The sequence below is a fragment of the Malus sylvestris genome, chromosome 6 (genome assembly GCF_916048215.2).
Source record: "Malus sylvestris chromosome 6, drMalSylv7.2, whole genome shotgun sequence".
Lineage (NCBI taxonomy): Eukaryota > Viridiplantae > Streptophyta > Magnoliopsida > Rosales > Rosaceae > Malus > Malus sylvestris.
In genome coordinates this window covers 28,266,920-28,287,713 of record NC_062265.1, presented here as the reverse complement: position 1 = coordinate 28,287,713, position 20,794 = coordinate 28,266,920, and the positions used below count along the sequence as shown (strand labels likewise).

At 35.6% G+C, this 20,794-nt stretch overlaps 1 long non-coding RNA gene and 1 pseudogene across 4 annotated transcripts; one reads left to right on the top strand and one right to left on the bottom strand.

The window, feature by feature from the left end:
• Positions 1 to 1,084: 1,084 nt before the first annotated feature.
• Positions 1,085 to 5,154, bottom strand: LOC126627287 (uncharacterized). Of its 4 annotated transcripts, none has more exons than XR_007624948.1 (8): positions 4,888 to 5,154; positions 4,393 to 4,462; positions 4,206 to 4,309; positions 3,718 to 3,938; positions 3,474 to 3,608; positions 2,804 to 2,844; positions 1,898 to 2,086; positions 1,085 to 1,554 (listed from the first exon to the last, which is right to left on the bottom strand). It is a non-coding gene; the product is annotated as an uncharacterized LOC126627287 (long non-coding RNA). The 4 variants fall into 4 exon arrangements; XR_007624950.1 differs by having other exon boundaries at positions 3,718 to 3,886; XR_007624949.1 differs by having other exon boundaries at positions 4,393 to 4,438.
• Positions 5,155 to 15,006: 9,852 nt separating this feature from the next.
• LOC126627253 (uncharacterized) lies at positions 15,007 to 19,844 on the top strand (annotated as a pseudogene).
• Positions 19,845 to 20,794: the final 950 nt, after the last annotated feature.

Genomic DNA, 20,794 nt, shown 5'->3' with positions numbered 1-20,794 from the left:
TTGAAATATCCAACAAAAACAATGGAACAAAATTTCAAATAAAATGTGGAAAAGTAGGAAGTTGTTTATGACTAAATTACAGTAGGACGTTTGAAAGTATTTAAAATAATCGACTGCGTTTTTGGTAGTGGTTAATAATTTTTGTGCTTTTTGCAAGAAGTAGTTTAAATACTTTTAGAATACAAAATTATTTTCCCTAAAAAGCTTTATGTCATTTAAAAAATATTTCTAAACGAGTCCTATATTGTTTTCTAAATTTATATACATTTAATTATTTTAAAACTTGTTAAAAGAATAAAAACGGGTTAAAATTGTCAATTACATACTCGGATCAAGAATGTTTTCTATTACACTATGTTTGGATGAGGAAAATAAATTTGGAATTTTGACCAAAGTCAGAATTTATAAATTGACATGCACCAATTTCCTTATTTAAATTTATAAACATAGAAATTTAGAATTTCAGCATTGAAAAAAAAACTTCAAATTTGGAACCTCCAATTCCCAAGTTAGAATTTCATGTAAATAGATGTCCCTAGCTATGCTGCGAGTATTGAAACAGTTTAAGATGATACTATTTAGAGGTGGGCACGGTGCGATTCAGTGCAGTTCTACCCATAAATTGGAATCGGAATCGAAAAACATGAACGGTTCGATTCGGTACAGTTCCGCTTAAATTTATTACCAAAACCTTACGGTTCGATCTACACCGGTTCCAATTCGGTTCTTGCCGGTTTACTCCGAAGCTCTCATTCCCACATATCTCCGCCATATTATAATAAAATCAACAACAACAAAAACAGAAAAGAAAAGAAAAGAAAATACTCCACCAAACAAAAAATGAGAGACTTCTATGACCCAAAAGGACGGATTTCTAAGTCCCAACTAAATACTGCGTCAGAAATGGTGGAAACCAAACACTAATTTTCAAAGCTTCAACTAATACAAATTAGAAACACTTCAATTCACTTGTTTTCATTATTCAATTTATATCCTAAGAATAATTACTAATAGTTCAAATAATAACTACTAATAGTTCAAATATTAAACGTTCCGCAACCAAAAGCATTAAACACCTCAAAAGTTACCGAAACTCTGATTTCACTAACAAACATAACAAATCCAGAACACCAAATTCAGTATACCTGCTGCTCTCATACTTTATGAGCATCCAAACAGAACCCAGAATACCAAATTCAAAACCCCTAAAATCAGAAAAACGTCCCCAAAAAAGCCTCTAATACAGACCTTTTTTTTTTTTTTTTAATCTAGAGTAAGATAAATTGCTTACCTATTGGTGTCTGGTGGTGCGGCGTGATTAACGCATGTCCTGCATTACAATATATCCTCCGCTACAAAATCTCAAAAGGGCTTTTCAACGTTCGAAGCACCAGAAGAAGATGAAGAAGCCGCTTTGCTTTTCTTTTCTTTTTTTTTTCTTCTTCTTTGATTTTTGATTGTTGGTTGAAGCTACACCGGCTTTCGTTTTCAGCTCAGGCCCTCCATGGGTTCATCAACATTTTCTGATTCATCCTACTGCAACCACCCAAGAACCTACAAAAAAATAGAAAATTAGAAAACACATCCTGACAACTAAAGTTCTATACAAAAACTCTTCAAGAGCTCAATTGAAAAAAAAAAATGCCCCATATCTATCCACTTGTCATGCTCTAATTAATTCTTACTCTCCCATTTCCAATTCAATTGGGTTTTATTATCTAAGGTTTCGAGTTGAAGTGTTTGCTCTAAAGTGTAAAGGGTTACGCTAAAAAAAAAATTCAAAGTAAAACCCTTTTACAGAATCCAATCAACAAATTTTCACCTTTTAAAATGTGAATTTGTTTCATTTTCTTAAATCCAAAAAAGCAAAAATTAAAATTAAATTTAAAAAGTGAACCTGGTGGTCATTGTTGTCTCCGCGGCCATTGTTGATTGATTTTAGCTTTTACATTGAGCTACTGGCTTTCTTCCTCCTCCTGATTCAGATTCTATCACGTGTCAGTCTTCTTCTTCTTCTTGTTCCTTCAAAACTTTCTTAATTCTCAATTTTTTCTAATCAAATCAGCTTCAGCCTTCAGTAATTCACCTTCCAACAAATAAAACCCAAATTGTCTTTCAAACCTTGCATACCCAAAAGAAAATCCCCAGAAGATAATTTTCTTTTCCACATAAATTTTTGAAATCTAATGTTGGAACAATACTAATCCAATTAGACAGTGTTAATCGGAACAATTAACTTTTCTCAAGAAGAATTGAAATCAAGTGCTTTCTCGAAAAAGGTACCCTTAGTGATGATTGGCAATCAAATCGTTCGAGGAGAAAGTAATGAACTTTTGTGAAATGTGATTAAGATTTTGAAAGGTGGAGTAAATCTTTGTTATCTAGATGATTGACCATAATGGATTCCCCTGTTCCAACTTAAGATGTATGCTTCAATGAAAAAATAAGAGGCATTTGCAATGTAATGGCCTTTGAACTGAAGTTAAAAATTAGGATTTAGAGAAGGAAAGGGACCCATTACTCTAAAGCAGAAAAAGTAAGTAAAAAGATTGTGGTTCTTAGCTTTACCATACTCTTGCAATGGATTTTTTATTTTTCAAATTAAAGCCAGTTTAATATTCATTTATTGGGACAGTGAACTGAAAATTCTTAAGCAAAATAGTTGAATAATCCTTTGCTTAGACTTTTAATTATGGTGGATTCGTTAAGCATAATTCTGTTGCAGCTGCAGTTAATTTAGTTAGTTTTTGTGAACAGGTGACAAACCGAAACTGATAAAGAAATGAGTATAATCTGTACTTACCACAATTGGAATGATTGCAATCCAGAAATAAGGATTAGATCCTGTCATAGTTCGCAGAAAACAGTCACATTTTAGAGTTTACAAAACTGATAATAGTATTATGAATTTATGATCTTCCAACTGGCAGCTAGAAGAGTATCAGAGTAATGAAATACACAAGCTACAAATATTACTGAAGGTGACTACAGATAAATCCTCTCGAGTTCTATGCATACGTTTCACATTAAACAGCATGAAAACAACAAATCCCCAGAGTGTGCCACTACAAGATATTTAAGAAAATGCATTTAGCTATTCATTCTTTGTGGAATTCAACTAATTTACCACTCGATCATAATAGGGGAAAACAATTAAACCGTAAAATTAAAAACAATTAAACCTAGCAAATTTTCTGTAATTCAAAAAACACAGAAAACAGTTGGCAACAAAGATTTAGAGTTAATTTATACCATGGAGTGCCAACTGATGGACATAAACAGGATGTAAAGCGAAATTTGAAAACAACAAAATATTCACACAAAAAAAAAGGAACAAAGGTGGATCATATAAGAATCTTCTTTCCTTAATCATATTGTATTGCATTATTTCAAAAACTAAGTATCTAATTTCACCCCCCAAAAAAAAAAACCAGATCAAATATTTCACAAAAATTAACAACTCCAGAAATTACCTTCCAAGAGATGAGTTGGTAGCTTCCATCTATTCGATTTGAAGTGGGTCTGCAAAAAAAATGTCCTTTGATGACCCAAGAGGAAGACGGAGAAAAACCCATCTCTCAAACACCCTTTCAGCTAAAGCGGTTTCGCTGCGAAAATCACAAAATCACACACAATTTCAACATAAACTTGAAATTCAGGAAATGACTTAACACTATAACGATTCGAAAGCATTGGAATTTAAATAACAGTTCTTACAAATTCAGCTAGATTATGGATATAAATTGTCAGTAGCTCGGCCCCCTCTTGCTCATACATGAATGTCGTCTTTTGGAGGCCATGGCTGCAACAAAATAACAGTACAATTTTCATTTCCCACTACCAACTGTGCGGCAGATGGACTTCTGTGTAGATGCAAGCTCGCGATCTGGGAATGATTCCTTCAGTCAGAAACTCAACCAAACATAGAGATCCACAACCTTTAATTTTGGCACAAACAGAGAAATTATCAGAAGCTCACCTCATAGAAAACTTATATCTTTCGGTTCCGAATCTTACTAATGAACAAATAGTACAGACCAGGATATTTTCAAGTAAAGTGAGAACTAAAATGATCACTAAAACTGAATCTTACGGGCTAGAAATTAGTATTTCCATCAATTGGGAGTGAATATTCCACTGGTGAAATTTGGAAATTAAACTCCCATAGTCCTCACAAAACAGGCAATCTAAACAAACTATATTACCTTGTGAAGGTATTCAAGCTCCGAGTGCGGCTTCCGATTTTGGTACCTTAAGTGACCTTGGCGTGAATCTTTCCCGAAGCCTAACAATGCCCTTTTTGTGGAAACTATAACAGGACAGAACGGTTATAATGGGTACCGGTAAAGAATAAACAACATGCAACACTCGAGAACAGTATTTTAATGTCACCTGTGTAAGGCTCTGAGCTGAAATTTCATCATCCATGTCAACTGGGCTGCAAATCGCAATGATAATAAATCTGAATCGGTCAAAGTTTAACACAAAAAAACTTAAGTTTAGAATATATGCATTATGGTGATAATCAATTTATTCTAAGCACTGTCAGTTTAACACAAAAAAGTTTAAGCATGCTATATCCAGTTGCCATGGAAAAAAAATAACAAACCTTCAACGCCACCTAAACTTAAATTTTCATTTTTTATTTTTTTTTGTAGAAATCTCAAACACATTTCATTCTGATCTAACTACCACACTATGCAGTCCAAATATAAACCAAAATTCAACTAAACCAATCAAAACCCACTAACAAAACACTTCACACAGATCCAATCCGAGCAAAACTCAGATTCAATCACACACACAAACCCTCAAATTAACACAACCCAGATGCAAAATCCCCAAATTTAACTGAAAACCGCAGCTCAGAAGGAGCTAGAAGATTACCTTGCCATCGACGACGAGGCAGCAGTCCTTGCAATCATTGTGAGTGGAGACCTCAGCCAAAGTGTATACCTTTTTGTCTCCAGCCATTCTTGAGGAACAGGAGAGTCAGACGCCGGTCTGCTTCTTCTCCTCAAAGACTTTGAAATGCAGAGCTTCCGTGTGAAGGTAAGGATTGGCAAATCGCTGAAATCACTCTCTCTGTCCCATCTCCCTCCTCCGTATGCAAATCCTCCCATCTCTCTCATCAGCCCAATCCGTGCTTTTTGGCTGAAGCACAGCCACAAACACAAACATGAACAGTGCTAATTTTAACCTTTACTTTTGAATACTGGCAAAACCGTAAATATTTCCAAATCTGTTCGGAGACAAAATTGCCCTCCTAACTTTTTATAATTACCCTCTAACCCAGCTACAAATTTGATGGCAGTGTTGAAAATAAAGCAAAATCGAGTGTCAAAAGAATCCCTCCTCAATTTTAGAATAGATAATTTCTAAATTTAATGAAAGTTTAAAAATAACAAATTTCATAAGGAACTTTAATGAAAAAGGATTCGACTAAGTTTATTTTAACAAAAAAACCATGCTATAAACTTTATTTAATGAAAAAAATTAAATTTTAATGAAAAACCCTTAATTTTAATAAAAATGACAAAAAAACTTAATTTTTATCGAACAGGACACAATTTCAAAATAAATAAATAAAAAAAACCTAACGAGCGCAGTACATATACACTGTTTATGAAACTTAACATTATTTATGAAATTGAACAGTACTATACTATTTATTGGTTCAATTTCATAAATAGTGTCTAGTTTTTTTGTCCACTTTCATAAAATGAAGTTTAGTTCTTGATCATGTTTCATAAATAATGCCTAGTTATTGGGTCTAGTTTCATAAATAATGTATAGTAATTGGTACAATTTCATTAATAGTGTCTCTTTCTTGGTCCGGTTTCATAAATATTGTCTAGTTATTGGTCCACTTTCATAAATAGTGTCTAGTTCTTGATCATAATTCATAAATATTGTCTAGTTCTTACTCCAGTTTCATAAATAGTGTATAGTCCAATGTTCAAAATTATGCCTAATTCTTGTTTTCATTTCATAAATAATGTCTACTTGTTGGTCTAGTTTCATAAATGATGTCTACTCATTGGTCTAGTTTCATTAATAGTGTCTACTTATTGATGAAGTTTTATAAATAGTGTTTAATTCTTTGTTCAGTTTCATAAGGTTTGAAACTTAGACCCTTATTGGTGAAGTTTTATAAATGGTGTTTAATTCTCAGTAATTATATTTAAAAAGTTGTTTTCAATTACCAAATTAAAATTTCCTCACTTTTTCATATACCTACAATAATAAATGTAACTCTCCATCCACTTTCTTGAGCTTGGTGTCATTTTCGAGAAATTTTTCATTGTACCCGTAACACAAATGATATACCACGTGTTATTATGTGTAGTGGAAAATTTTATTTTTTATGTTATTAATTTTTTAACACAAGATTCTCACAACTTGTATGGAGTGTATCATCTCGTGTTCTAGGCACATTGAAAAGTTTCTCATCATCATAATTACTATTAGAAAACTACACCACAAAAATAAAACAGAATAATGTAATTCAATTCAAAGTTTTAATTTTTTCTACGCAACAAAAAAAAAACTATTAATGTAGATGGGATAAAAGGTATAAGAAAAAAGTGGAATTGGGGGGCTTTTTGGGGTGGTTGTTTGAGAGAGAGGGGGGTAACGCGCCCAGCATTTGTGGGTTTGTTATTATTATTATTTTTTTTAGTCTTTTGTTTTTATTATTAAAATAAAGTTAATGAGTGATTTTTTTATTAAAATGTAAAGATTTGAAATCCTTTTCATTAGTTTTTATAATTTCATATTGAATTTTCGTTTTTCTTTTAAGTTAGTCAAACAAGAAAATTCAAAAATTCTAGAAAATAAAATTTTGTCATTTCAATTTCTGTCATTTTATAATGAGTAATGCATTAAATTTGTAAACTAAATTTGCAAACTAAATTATGTGTCATCAATAAGAAATGAACACGTTTATCAACGTTTAAGTAATAATCAAATCATCAACTTCCATGTCATTTAGTTTACAAGATTTAGTCTACAAATTTAGTCTTCTTAGCATTAATCTTTTATAATTCTTTAGTAATTTTAAATTTCCTCAGCCAAACAAAGTGTGAGGAAATTTTATTTGAACCGATATAACCTCTCTACACCCAACTTAAATTTTAAATGTGAGTTGTCTTTTTTATCGTGTTGCATAATTACAATCAAATATGGTGAAATTAATAATGAAACTAAAATTTATCAATAAGCCTTCTATTAATAAAGACAACTAAGGGAGGCTCCTTCAAATTGAAGAATCTGAATTAAAGAATTTGGATTTAAAAATTTGGACAAGCATAAAATCATCCTCTCCTACTTCTCACAACCTTAGGCCATCTCTAACCGAAGGGTCCAGAGGGCCAGAGGGCCGAAAATAGCCCTAAAACCGTCTCCAACCGAGGGCTAGGCCAGAGGGCTCGAGAATCTGGGAGGGCCCCACAGAATTTCAAAGGGCCAAAGGGCTGGCTGCTTCCGGCCAGCCAACTAGCCCCGGGCTGGCTATTTTTTTTTATAGTTTTGTTATTCCTGTCGGTTATAACCGACAGGAATACATGCTATTATTTAATATACTAAATAATGGTGTATTCCTGCCGGTTATAACCGACAGTATTGTTTTAAAAAATATTCAAATGAAACGGCTACTAGCCGTTGCATTTGATTTGATTTGATTTTTTTTTTTTACATTTTTTTTTTTTTTACAAAATTTTTCATATAACTTCTATTTTTTCCTATAACTTCTATTTCACAAAATTTGGTTCATATTTTTTTTTAATTCCATTTTTTCCCTATAACTTCTATTTCACAAAATTTGTTTCATATTTTTTTTTTCCTATAACTTCTATTTCACAAAATTTGTTTCATATTTTTTTTTTAAATTCCATTTTTTTTCCTATAACTTCTATTTCACAAAATTTATTTCATATTGTTTTTTAAATTCCATTTTTTCCTATAACTTCTATTTCACAAAATTTGTTTCATATTTTTTTTTAATTCCATTTTTTTTCCTATAACTTCTATTTGACAAAATTTGTTTCATATTTTTTTTAAATTCTATTTTTTTCCTATAACTTCCTAAGCCATTATACAACATTAAATAATATGAAACAACATTAAATAACATTAACCAATATAAAAATTATACAACATGAAACTTAAACAACATTTTAGTTGTAGTTTTTAAATAATAAATTATGTTTGGCCCTATGGCCCTTTGGCCCTCGGTTGGAGACGGTTTTTTGTGACAGAGCTAAAACGAGCCCTCTGGCCCTTTGGCCCTCAGTTGGAGACGGAGACAAATATGGCCATATACTGTTCATTAAAATATTAATATCTTGGAGAATCTTGGAGGGCCAGAGGGCTAAAACGAGCCCTCTGGCCAGCCCTCGGTTAGAAATGGCTTTAAAATCATCAAGTTCTCTCTTCCACCCCAAACAATGCCATTGAGGTTAAAATCGAGGACATATCTCCATAGCTAGAAAAATTGCTCTTAGAGGCCTTAACCCGCTTCTACCCACTTTCCAGAAGAATAAAAAATAACAATTAACATCTTCGTTGAATGTAAAGATGAGGGGATATCTTTCTTGACGCTCTAGTTTACTCTTTACTTTCAACCTTTCTTCACCAGCCTAATTTCAAAATACTAAAATTGTTGCTTCCCGTTAAGGTTTAATCCTTTGAGCAGCCACATGGTGTCTACTGCGAACCCCACATCAACCGCTGTTTGCTGACCTCAGATTCTTCCTCTGTTACCTAAGCAATCCTCGTGGTTGACAAATAAAGATGACTGGAACAAGAGCACCTCTATAAACATAAGTGACAAAGGTCGAGTAAACACGCCATTCCATTAGCACATTTTTTCTTCTTGTTCGTAACTTTTTTTCCTGGAAGCTTGGCATTGTTGAAAGGCTCTTTTTGTAGAATTATCAAAGAGACGAGCCGAAGGCTCACATCCAACAACACTGATATTGTCCCTAACTTGGTATTTACCACCTGCACAATCCGTCAAATGTGGGGTTTTATCACAAAAATGCATTGGTATTAGTTAGAGTAGAGTAATTCTATTTAAATTGCTTTTCTCCTTACCCTCTAGCCGATGTGGGATTCAACACACCCTCGCACGTGAGACCCCATTTTTGTGGGTCACACGTGAAGATCCACACATTGGCAACCATGTGGAGTAAAGGGGACTCACCCTACATGCGGGGCCAAGATGACCCGCTCATCATTGCACGTGGCCAAGGAGACCCACCCATCTCGTGGTAGTATGGTATTGGCCCGCTCTCTGGCTTTGATACCATATAGAATTATCAGAGAGACGAACCGAAGGCTCACTTCCAACAACACCGATAATGTCCCCAACTTGGTAATTACCACCTGCACAATCCGTCAGGTGTGGGGTTTTATCACAAAAGGCCTCGGTGTTAGTTAGAGTGTGGTAATTCTATTTAAATTGGTTTTCTCCTTTCCCTCTAGCTGATGTGGGATGCAACACACCCTCGCATGTGATACCCCATTTTTATAGTTCACACGTGGAGATCCACATATCGGTAACCATGTGGAGCCAAGGGGACTCACCCTACACACGGGGCCAAGGGAACCCACCCATCATCGCGTTGGGCCGAGGGGATCCACTCATCACGTGGCAGTACAATATTGGCATGCTCTCTAGCTCTGATATCATGTAGAATTATCTTCTAGAACCTCTATTAGGTTAACTTGATGGTGAGCTAATCATCTTATTAGATTAATGTAGTGATTCACTAGCTAGTTAAAGAGCATTCTTCTTTCTGGTAAGAGGGAACATGAATTGTGCAAGCAATCATAATCTATATTCATGGAAATGCCACTCACCAACAATTATTGTCCTGCATAACTCATGACACTATAGCCCTAATACTAGCTTAAGCATTTGGGCTTGATAAACATAAAAAACCGGACAAAATTAGAACCCATTCTATTCTATATAATTTCTGTATTTATATAATTATTATTACTGCTATGTGTGTATTTATAAAATGATTTTGAGTTACGAAGTAGAGTTTAATTACTGTGGCAATGGGAGTGAGTGAGTGAGTTTGAATAGATCTTGTTTATGAAGCGGCAATGGTAAGAACAATGGGAATCCAATTCAAATAAAGCACACTTTGAATGAATTGCAAGGCACTGATTTGGAGTTTTTATTTTCTAAATCTGCTAAAGCTAAAAGCTAGACTTGTTGGTCAAGGAAAGCTACACTCATTGATCACTCAAACTCGAGGATGAGTAAGAGTAGCGTTGTCTGGAGAAACTAGGTCAAACCAGAAGGGCACAAAGATCTGTCCAAATTTGAGAAATTCAAGGACTTCTTTAACTAGGCCTTATCCCACCATGTGTGGTCGGCTGTATGAATCTTGAAACTCCACTACACTTGGTCTTTTGTCAAGTCTTCCGGTAGCTCCAAAGACTCATATGATTCGACGTGAGAATAGAGTACCGGCTATCGACTACCTGACACACTCCCCCTCCTCCTTTATTCGGGCTTAAGACCGGCAATGTAAGATACACTTACACATACTGAGAGACAAATATAAAGTGAAAAAGAACACAATAACTTTAACCACCGTCTCCATACCAACAAAAGAAATATACTAACAAAATCTCACATCAGATTACAACATACTAGATAATTAATAATTTAATCCATGCATTCAAAACCTTAGAAAGAGGCACCACACGAAGACTCCATATACTCCTAAAACATCATCTCCAATATTAGATAACAAAGGATCATGATTGATATGAGAGTAAATCTAAATCCAATATCAACATACAAGCCAAAATGAGATACAATCGATATCCAAAATGAAATGTGAAATAGAGATCCATTAACTGCAGCCAATGTTCCATATATTGGAAAAATGATTTGCACAACGAACGACACACATCCAGTATCTGCTCTGCAGCTGGAAGCAGAATTAGTTTCAGCGTGATCTAATATTTCATCTAACTCTTTAGCCATCTGTAGAGCCGTAAGTACAAACAGTATACGAAAATGAAGAAATCTTATGTTCTAAAACTTTATTAAAAATTTCCTGCCGGATGTAATCTTGCACTTTAAATCTGAACAAATAAATTCAAAAGGGCCAGCCAACACTATATAATTCACTTGACCTTGCATACAATACAATTCATAGATAATTCACTTGACCAAAGTTTCAACCTCTGGAATACAATATTGAAATATTAGTACTACTGTTATCGGTTGATGAATAGTGTCATCTTAAATCACTCACTATGATTGTAGCAGCAACAACAAAGTATATATCGGTCAACCATGGACCACAATAAAAGTCTTAAAATCCAAATCCTACTGGAAATCCTATTTTATTACAAACCTTAAAGTTCATCAAACCCTTCAAGCCTTGTGATCTTTTCTGTCAATGATTTCAAGAACTTTTCCGAAGGCTTTGCCATGTAAATCTTTTCTTTTTCTGCAAATTTTGTGATTTCTTCATTTGAGAACTTCGCTAACTCGAATGCCTCAAGATTCCTCTCCATTGCATCTTTCATATTCAGCTCAAAAACTTTCATATGAGGCGAATATGTCGATGCAAAGTTCAGAGCTGCATCAACATCTTTTTGTTCCTCCAATGTTAAGCGGTGTAAACAAAGGTCATCTTCCAATAGGGCCACGCGATGTCCTTCATATTTCACCTTTTCACGCACAATCCTATAACCACACAACAGTTCAAAAAAAAAAAAACTAAACAACCCAAGTATAACTTAACTAAAGCCAAAAGTAGACTTACGGGATATTTTCAACAACAAAGAAGCCGAAATTTGACCCCTCGAGCCTTTTGTGATATATTAAGAACAATGTATTCGCCTCCATCAAACCTTCATAAAAGTCGAGATAGGTTTTAATAAAACCATAGGGGCCCTCACGCTCAACTTTTCCCTCTATGCTAACACTGCACACTGGAAATAATAAAAACAATAACAATCAACGAATTTGGGATATAATATATCTACAATAAAACAAAAAATACAATTTTATTATAACTCAGTTACCTCTAAACGGCGCGCCACAATTATTATCCTTCAAACAAGCCTTAAGCATAGCAAAACAAGTGATCTTTCTTGCTTGTCTCAAATCCATATTCAATTTTCTCTTAATGTTCACAATTTGGTAATCGTCCGCATTACCGACTTGTTTTTTCTCCTCTCCATCAGAAAACGGCATAAACAAAGTATCATGCGCATCACTTGCACCAGATCCATCATTGTAAACAGCACCATGCTCCAACTTCTGAGCACCGCTTCTAATTCCAACTACTAGACATTTACAAGTGTAATCTTCTTTGCATTCTTTTTTATGGTCAAAAACAGGGACAAAATAAAAAACGTGGCCGCTCGGAACTCCATCTTCTATGTAGCACATATATGTTGTAAATGCAACCCTACCACGATGTTCGTCTACAAAGGAAGTTCCGTACTTAACGAGTTCTTTAATTGATTCATTATTTGTTGCCTTAGACCTTAAATACTCAACTAAATTCTCCGTTACTTCAAAATCACCGCACATCAAACCAAGAATCAGTGGGTTCTCTCTAATTGTTCGAATTTTAAGTTGATCGGACATAACTGGAAAAAAAATATACAAAATGCACATATAAATAAACTGAAAAAAAATAATAATAATGGATTGATCGAAAATAATAGATAAAGAAAGAGATTATTACTTCTATCGTCTTCAAGATCGAGGATCCTTGCATCCGATCCCAATATAAAGCCACGCTTCAATAGCATGGTTGAAACTATGGTACCCTTCTTAGATTTATATCCTTCAGTGCAAGAGATAACACAGTTAGGCGTTTTCTCTAGAGAAATGCAGTAATATGTTAAGCAGAAGTAGCAAACTAAAAAGGGAAGAAAGCACAATATAACAACGCAAAAGTTTTGTATTATTTCTACGTGGTCCTCACTTTTCGAGCTCATTTTCGACCCACGAAAATCCGTCGTTTAAAAAGCCACTCTTCAAATCTGCTGCGAGCTGATTTCCACAAACCTTCAACACCTTACACTGCAAACCACAAAAGAGGTGCAATCTTTACTCTGAAAATAAATTGCACTACACAGAGAAAAAGAGCAAAAAAAATTCTTAAATACATGGCGCTTACGTCATTTTGTCAAATATTTATGCCGATTCCAAGCTTTGGGACGGAGTGAGTAACTTGCTGCAGACTATGATGGCAAAAGGTGGGATGAAGCTTCCCGGTTGTAGCGTCGTCCTAGAGGTCAATAGAGAAGTTCATGAGTTCCTTTAATTTGGGAGACAATTCCCATCTCGGTACGATGAAATCTCTCAGCGGCTGAGGTTGATGGGTTATGTGGCTAATACCAGGATTGCCATTTGCTATGGAAGAAGAAGAAGAAAAAGGATGTATTGTTTAAACATAGCGAGAAGGTACAACCATAAAAAAAAATGAAAACATATTCCAAAAAAGAAAGAGAACAAAACTTACAATGCAGACAATCACAATCCCAAATGAAGTTCTAAGCTCTTCGTGTGAAAAATTTTCCGGAAAATTTTCAAACGTACCCAATGTACAAGACTCCCGCTTTACGCAGGGTCTGGGAGAGGTGAATGTCGGCTAGCCTTACCCCCATTTATGGAGAGGCTGCTCCCAAGTCCGGAAAAATTTCAAACGATTGGATGAAATACTTGTTTGGAGACAGAAAAGGTATGAAAAAATGCTGGTTTCATTTGTGTTGCTGCCTCCCTCTGCTCTCCATAGCTATATGCCAATAGACAAGTTTTGCAAGAGGAAACATTCGCTGTTGCAGACAGGTGTGGGAACACAAATAATGTATCTTTTTCACCCTTGATCGCCACGTGGACTAGCACATTGAACTTTTCTAATTGAATTTGTTTGCATGTGTGACTGTTTGTAACATGGCAAGTCCCCATTGGTCCACTCCTTTTGGACGCATTGTAGTACAAAAAGGTTGTCCTTGTCTGAAATTTTGTTTTGCCGTACTTGTAATGAAAAATAATGAATGAAGAGCAACCACAAAACAAAATGTATGTTTGTTAAATATTAGAGAAATTATTATATTTTGTCGAAATTAATGTTTGACAATTCCTAAAGCTTTATTTTAAATTTTCATAATTTCCATTAAAATCAACCGATATCGGTATCGATATCTGTCTATATTTCTATAAATTTGCATATCAATATTTCTACCGATACCAATATTTTACTATTTTATGTGAGAGCTAATTTAATTAAATAACTACTGAATATCTTCTTAACCAGTTGAATACGACCTTTATTGATGTCAAAAGAAATATATATATATATATATATATATTTTTTTTTTTTTTACCCATTTTTCTACATCATTAGTAAAAAGACTTCATTAGGGCATGTCTTCAAGTAAATGTTTCGTGGAAAACTATTAGAACATAAAGGAAACACTAATCGATATGAATTTTACTTTCTAATTTAACGACACATGTGTGGTAATTAAACATTTGGTTGCCTTTTTTTTCAAATTGTTCATGAAACGAGTGGTGTGTTTCATCAAACCAAAATAAGCGACTCACCCAAAAACGCAGTATCTTAATCGCCTGCTCAATCTCTTTCTACTTAGTAACTAGTACTACTTATTGACAGTACAATAAATGCCTCATATCCTTTTCGTTTTTTTTTTAAAAAAAAAAATGTATCTTTATTGTATATTTAAACTATATATTTTGAAAATTAAATGAAAAGATATTTTTTACTTTCAATACAATTACGAAGGGTTTTGCTATCTGAGGAAATTTTGCATGCCAGCTGCCCTGCAGAAGCACAGAGCACAGACACCGTCTGCAACAAGCAACGTTCCATTGATCTCAAAGATATGGATTCGTGACTTCCCCCAATTTCTGATTTTTGAGTCGAACCCATAAAACAATGCCTCGATTGTACGCTAATTACTCTGTTTAATCTGCCCATTTGATTGGAATTTTGGTATTTTAAGCAAAATTGATAGAAACCCAATTGCGATAAGAATAAGAGAAGCTCAGAGAGCTATGCTTCCTCTGCCTCCCATTGATCTTAAAGTTGTTCAGCAGGAGCTCGCCACCCATTTCAGGCCATGGCAGCGTTCCTTTCGGGTGCGTTTGGTACGCGGACGGGACGGAACGGAACGGGACGGGACGGGACGGAACGGAACGGGACGGGACGGGACGGAACGGGACGGGACGGGACGGAACGAAGGTGTAATTTTTGAAAAAGACATGGGGTATATTTATCTTAAAATGGTAAAACATTGTGTTCCACAGACGTGGAACAAACCCGTTCCAGGGGGGAGAGGTGGAACGCAAAAACACCCAAAATCTGTCTCGTGGAACAACCCGTTCCACCCATTTTTAGCGCACCAAACGCGGGACGGAACGCCTCGTTCCGTTCCGTCCCGTCCCGTCCCACGTACCAAACGCACCCTTCAGTTCTGGGTTCGAGCTGTTGATATCTACACTGGCTACAAGGTCCCCCACTCCTCTCTCTCTCTCTCTCTCTCTCTCTCTCTCTCTCTCTCTCTCTCTCTCTATATATATATATATATATATATATATCTATATATAGATATTTCTGCATACTTTGATGGTGTTTTCTTTGTTTGGTTTTGATAGGCGTTTCAGCTGAGAGTGAGTTTGGTGAAGGATGCGAAGAAACAAGAGGAAATGCAGGAGAGGCAGCATGAATTTGCAGCTGAGAAGATATATGCAATGTGCTCGGACCTTGGCGGTTTCTTCCTCAAGGTGTTCGATGAATTTACTGTTTTAATTTTTCGTATGGATTCCTTCATTCCTTGCCCTTGTGCCACTGGATTTAATTTTAGGAAACTAATGAAAATGACTTGAAAACTTTGAGTTTTAGCATAAAATAAAGAGTAAAGTGAATAGTACTAGGATTCACTTTTTAGTGTAAAAATGTGTTTTTTCGTTAAAATGAACAGTATCGGGAGCTTTTCGTTAAAGTTCCCAATTTTAGGAGGCGGAATTGGGAAATCACTTGGATTATGTGTTTTGTATTGAAAACTGGATTTTTGTGTATGATTAGAAACGTGAAAGAGTCATGCTTTATCAATTGCTTCTTGTTGAAGTGCATTTTAGACTGTCAACGAGGACTTGTAGTGTATTTGAGAATACATAGACATATTATAAGGGAGAGGCATTAGATAAGAGCCTTTCTACAGAGAATTTGGGAGAGAAGAACAGTGCAAACGAAGGTGAGGAAAGCCTCCCTGGCTGCCTCTACGGCAGTCCCTTTTGTAGGCTTCTAAACTTCTTAAGTTGGTTCCAACATGTGGACACAATGTAAGGGTAATGTGGCCTAATAGAAACCACTCAGTAAATATCAAGGGTCAAAGTTCTCCCTTGGTTGGTGGATCTTGGTGAGGCCCAATATGGTATAAACACTTGTTGTTCGTTTCGATTTGATTTCCAATTAGTTTCCAGATTAGGGTAGTTGCTAGTTATCAGTGAACATATTGGTTTTAAAGAACCTTGGAATTCATCGTTGGTGGTTTATTGTTTTTGTAATTTTTGTGCTGAATACTGAGTTACTTCTTGAATGGGGTTTTCAATTAGGTTGCCCAAATTGTCGGGAAGCCAGACTTGGCCCCAGCTGCATGGGTGAAAAGGCTTGTTACATTGTATGATCATGCTCCTGCAACCCCATTTGATGCTGTGCAACTTATGTTGGAGATAGAGTTGGGTCGAAATGTTGGCGAAGTGTTTGAAAGATTCGATGTGGATCCTCTTGGCTCTGCCTCAATTGCACAGGTATTTCTATTCATGAGTAATTTCTCGTTTGCTAAAAATGCCACAGTAGAAGTTACAGTAGTAATTTGAAATTGCAAGTTAATATACTTAGCTAGTATCAGTATCAAGTTTTTAATTAAGAGAAACTTTCTGAAAGCCGACACGACTTGATGTTGATATTGTTCTTCTATAAGTATGTAATTTGCATCTAGAGCATTAATACTTAAGATTCTTGGTCAGATATTACGATTAAGGAACAATTTGTCAAATTTCAGAGTTCTTCTTGGAATTTATAGTTATCTTTTTATTTGCATTTAATGTCTTTTTGGGCTAGCGGTTTTGTATTGGAGGCAACCATACTGGAAACGGTATTAGATTGGTTGTGGAAGCATATACATTTTCACCTGATACGTGTTTTATGCTCAAACTAAGTTCACTGAGCAAGATTGAGAGGTGATAAAACTGATGTTGTTGTCAAGGTGAGGGAACTTAGAAAACTCTGTGGCTACTTTATGTTCTGTGAAATTCTGATTTCTTTTGGGCTATAACAGGTGCAACATCCTGGAGTTCAGGACCTAATGATGACTGATATCCATAACCTCCAAGCCTTCGCTTTATACATGCAAAAGACAGATATGAAATTTGATCTATACTTTGTAACTAAGGAAATGGAGAAACAGGTATCTAATACACACAAATTGTGGAATCATTCTCGTGATAGATTATATCTGAAATTTAATCATCAAAATCTGGAGAATAACTATCTTTGATGTTTCCATTTTAAGATTGGATACGAATTTGATTTCACGAGGGACGCTGATGCTATGGAAAAGATTAGACGCTTTTTGTAGGAGAATAACAAAAGGAGTCCTGTTTTGGTGCCAAGACTTATACGTGATATGGTCACTAGGTATGTAATGTTGCACCCCATTTTCTTTCCCTACCAATAATGATGCATTTGATGGTTTTTCCTTGTCAAATCCTTGCACCATTTATTTGTGGGTGCTGTAAGTCTCATGATCTGATCAAGTGTTCTTTGTTTGGTTAGGAGAGTCTTAGTTATGGAATATATTGATGGAACCCCAATCCTGAACCTTGGTGATGAAATTGCGAAAAGAGGCATAAACCCTGGTGGTAAGATTGCAGCAGCCGCAAAGCAGTAAGCATCTAATCCGTCCAGGGTTTGCTGAATTGTTTATCTACATGTGTTGCTATAAAATTGCATTTAATTGTCAATAAAGTGCTATTTATTTATTTTCATTAATTGTTTTACGTATTTCTTCAAAATTAGATATTCAAACTTTCATGTATTTTATTAGGAAGGGCCCCTTTGGTCAATTCAATACCTTCACTGTCCCCTTCTTTCTCTTTTGCAAACTGATTTCGTATATGAAGATTCTGAGAAAGTTCTCTGTTCTAGCTTTTCGAAAAAAAATTCATATTTGTCTTTTTATTAGATAGTTTGTTCTCTCATAAGGAATGGAGAAGGACATTGATCTGTTTTCTAAATATGCAGGAATATCCTTCAAAGCTTGACACTAGCATATGGACAAATGATTTTGAAGACTGGTTTCTTCCATGCAGATCCTCATCCAGGAAATATTCTAATCTGTAAAGGCTCGGAGGTAAATGACCAACTTAAATTTGCAGGAAAAACTTTCATATTTTATGCTTTTTCTCCAGGAAAGCTACATACTTTTGTCTTTCTAGTTAATAACATACATTATAGATAACATTTCCTTTAATTGGAACGGTAAGCTGATTCAGAATTTGTACAATTCTTCCAAGTTAGGTTGCCTTACTGGACTATGGCCAAGTGAAAGATCTACCCGATGAGTTAAGACTTGGCTATGCTAACCTTGTTCTTGCCATTGCTGACGGCGACCCTATTAGAGCATCAGAGAGCTACAGGTAATTAATAACTTTGCTGTTGTTGTTATACTTATTATAAATGGGCATAAGTAGCCAACAAGGCAAGAGAAACTAAGGCTGATATACGAGCTGCAAACTGCACGCAAGTGCATGTGAGTTTGAGGCTCAAGGAGATAGAATCGCAATAAAGAAAGTAGTTGAATTTCTGTGCTCAACTTGCATATATGAAACATGGGACTAAGTAGAAAATTGACCTTCTTTCGTTTTTCAATCTCAGTTTAATAAGGTGCTTTCCGGATTGACTGTGTATGCACATTGTACTAATTTATTCCTCTTTACAGTGAGCTTGGCATAGAAACCTTGAGCAAATGTGAAAATGAACAGCATGAAATGTTGAAGTTGGCGCAGACAATGTTTGACACAAAATTACCCCCCGGCTTGACGATGCTGCAGCCTTTTTCTGACAAATCTTCAATTAAAAAAATTGCAGTTCAGGTATCCTAGATACCAAATTTTCATCGACTACTTAATTCACATCAGTTCATCACTCTGGTTATCAACTAGCAAAGGCGTTAATTTGTTTTCTTTCTAATTCTAATGCCTTGTTTTTCCTGATCTACAAGTTATTGTTTACTTGCTGTTTCCCCTATTGTCCCTGGCTCTTGTAGGGTTTTCCAGAGGAGTTGTTTCCAGTACTTCGGACAGTGCTTCTCCTGAGAGGACTTAGCGTCGGTTTGGGAATCAACTACTCATGTGCGGAACAATGGAGACCAATTGCAGAAGAAGCTTTGTTCTGTGCTGGGAGATTAAAAGGTAGCCTTTCCAAACTCCATATTCTTGTGCTAACCCCGTCATGAGGAAGCATGTTCACGGAATTGCTCTTATTCAACGCAATGTTTGAATACTGCCCCTTGAGTTGTTTTCTGATGTCTCTTTCATTCACATTCTCTCTACCAGGTAGGCCTATCAAAGCCAGAGGTCGTAGGCACGGTTTATCGAGGTTATTCAGGAGATACTGATTATCTTGTGAGAATAGGTAGCCTTTTACTGATATAGTGATAGTGTTTTTCCTAATTGTGTGATTGATGTTAAACGTAAAGGACGAAAATTCATTTCATCCAATGGTGTATATTCTGTATTCGTTATGTAATTATGCTCACTTTTATTCTACGTGTAATTATGGTTAGTTACGACAATCGTCCATGAAACTCATGCCCGTGTTCCATATTGGTCCTTCGATACAGTTTGTAAATTCTATGGTCCTCCAATTGCGTTACGGGTCTCATTTGAGTAATTTCATCCCACTTTCGTCTGTTTTGATCATTTTAGCTCTCAAATGGAGATGGAATGACTAAAGACACATGACACAATTGGAAGGGCTATATACTTTGCAAACTGAATTGAAACACTAAAGTAGAACGCAGGTACAAGTTTAGGGACCACTACCGTAATTAACCCTAAATCATAATAAGATTACTAAAAACCGTTTTACTCTGATTTTATCTTCTAAAAATAAAAACACATTCATCCTCTCTACCCTAAGGCAATCCAAGCAAAAGCACAACGAAGCACTGCGTGTGCCGTATGGTGTCTAGTTGCAAGCACACAGTTCAAATGGAAACATATTACAATTTAATGATATTCTCTTTAGTTGTGAATGAGAGGCCTCGTGTCCGACACCTCACCTCTCAGATCCTCAGGATCTTTGTAATAAAATAAAATAAGAAAATTGCTAAGGGTCTGGCCCAGTCAATGCAGTCGGCTCGCCCCAAAACGAAAGAGTTCAAAGCATGCTTCCCGCCATTCCTCTGTTTCTCCCGCGCCCTTCACTTCTAGTTTCTCTCTCTCCTCAAAGTGAAGACCACACGATTCAGATCTGTGAGAGAGAGAGAGAGACTGAGAGATGTTTGGGAGGATAAGAGTGTCGTATTGCCCGGCGGAGAGCTTGGAGAGACTGCCGTCCAAGATTCTCACCCACATAAGAGCAACTTCACCGTTGCAAAGGCCTCATAGGCAAGTCACTATTAAATAGCCTTCAATGAACGCTAACTGTTTTTAGCATCTCCACCTATACACTAAATAGCCCTGACGATGGGTAATAAAATATTACTATTT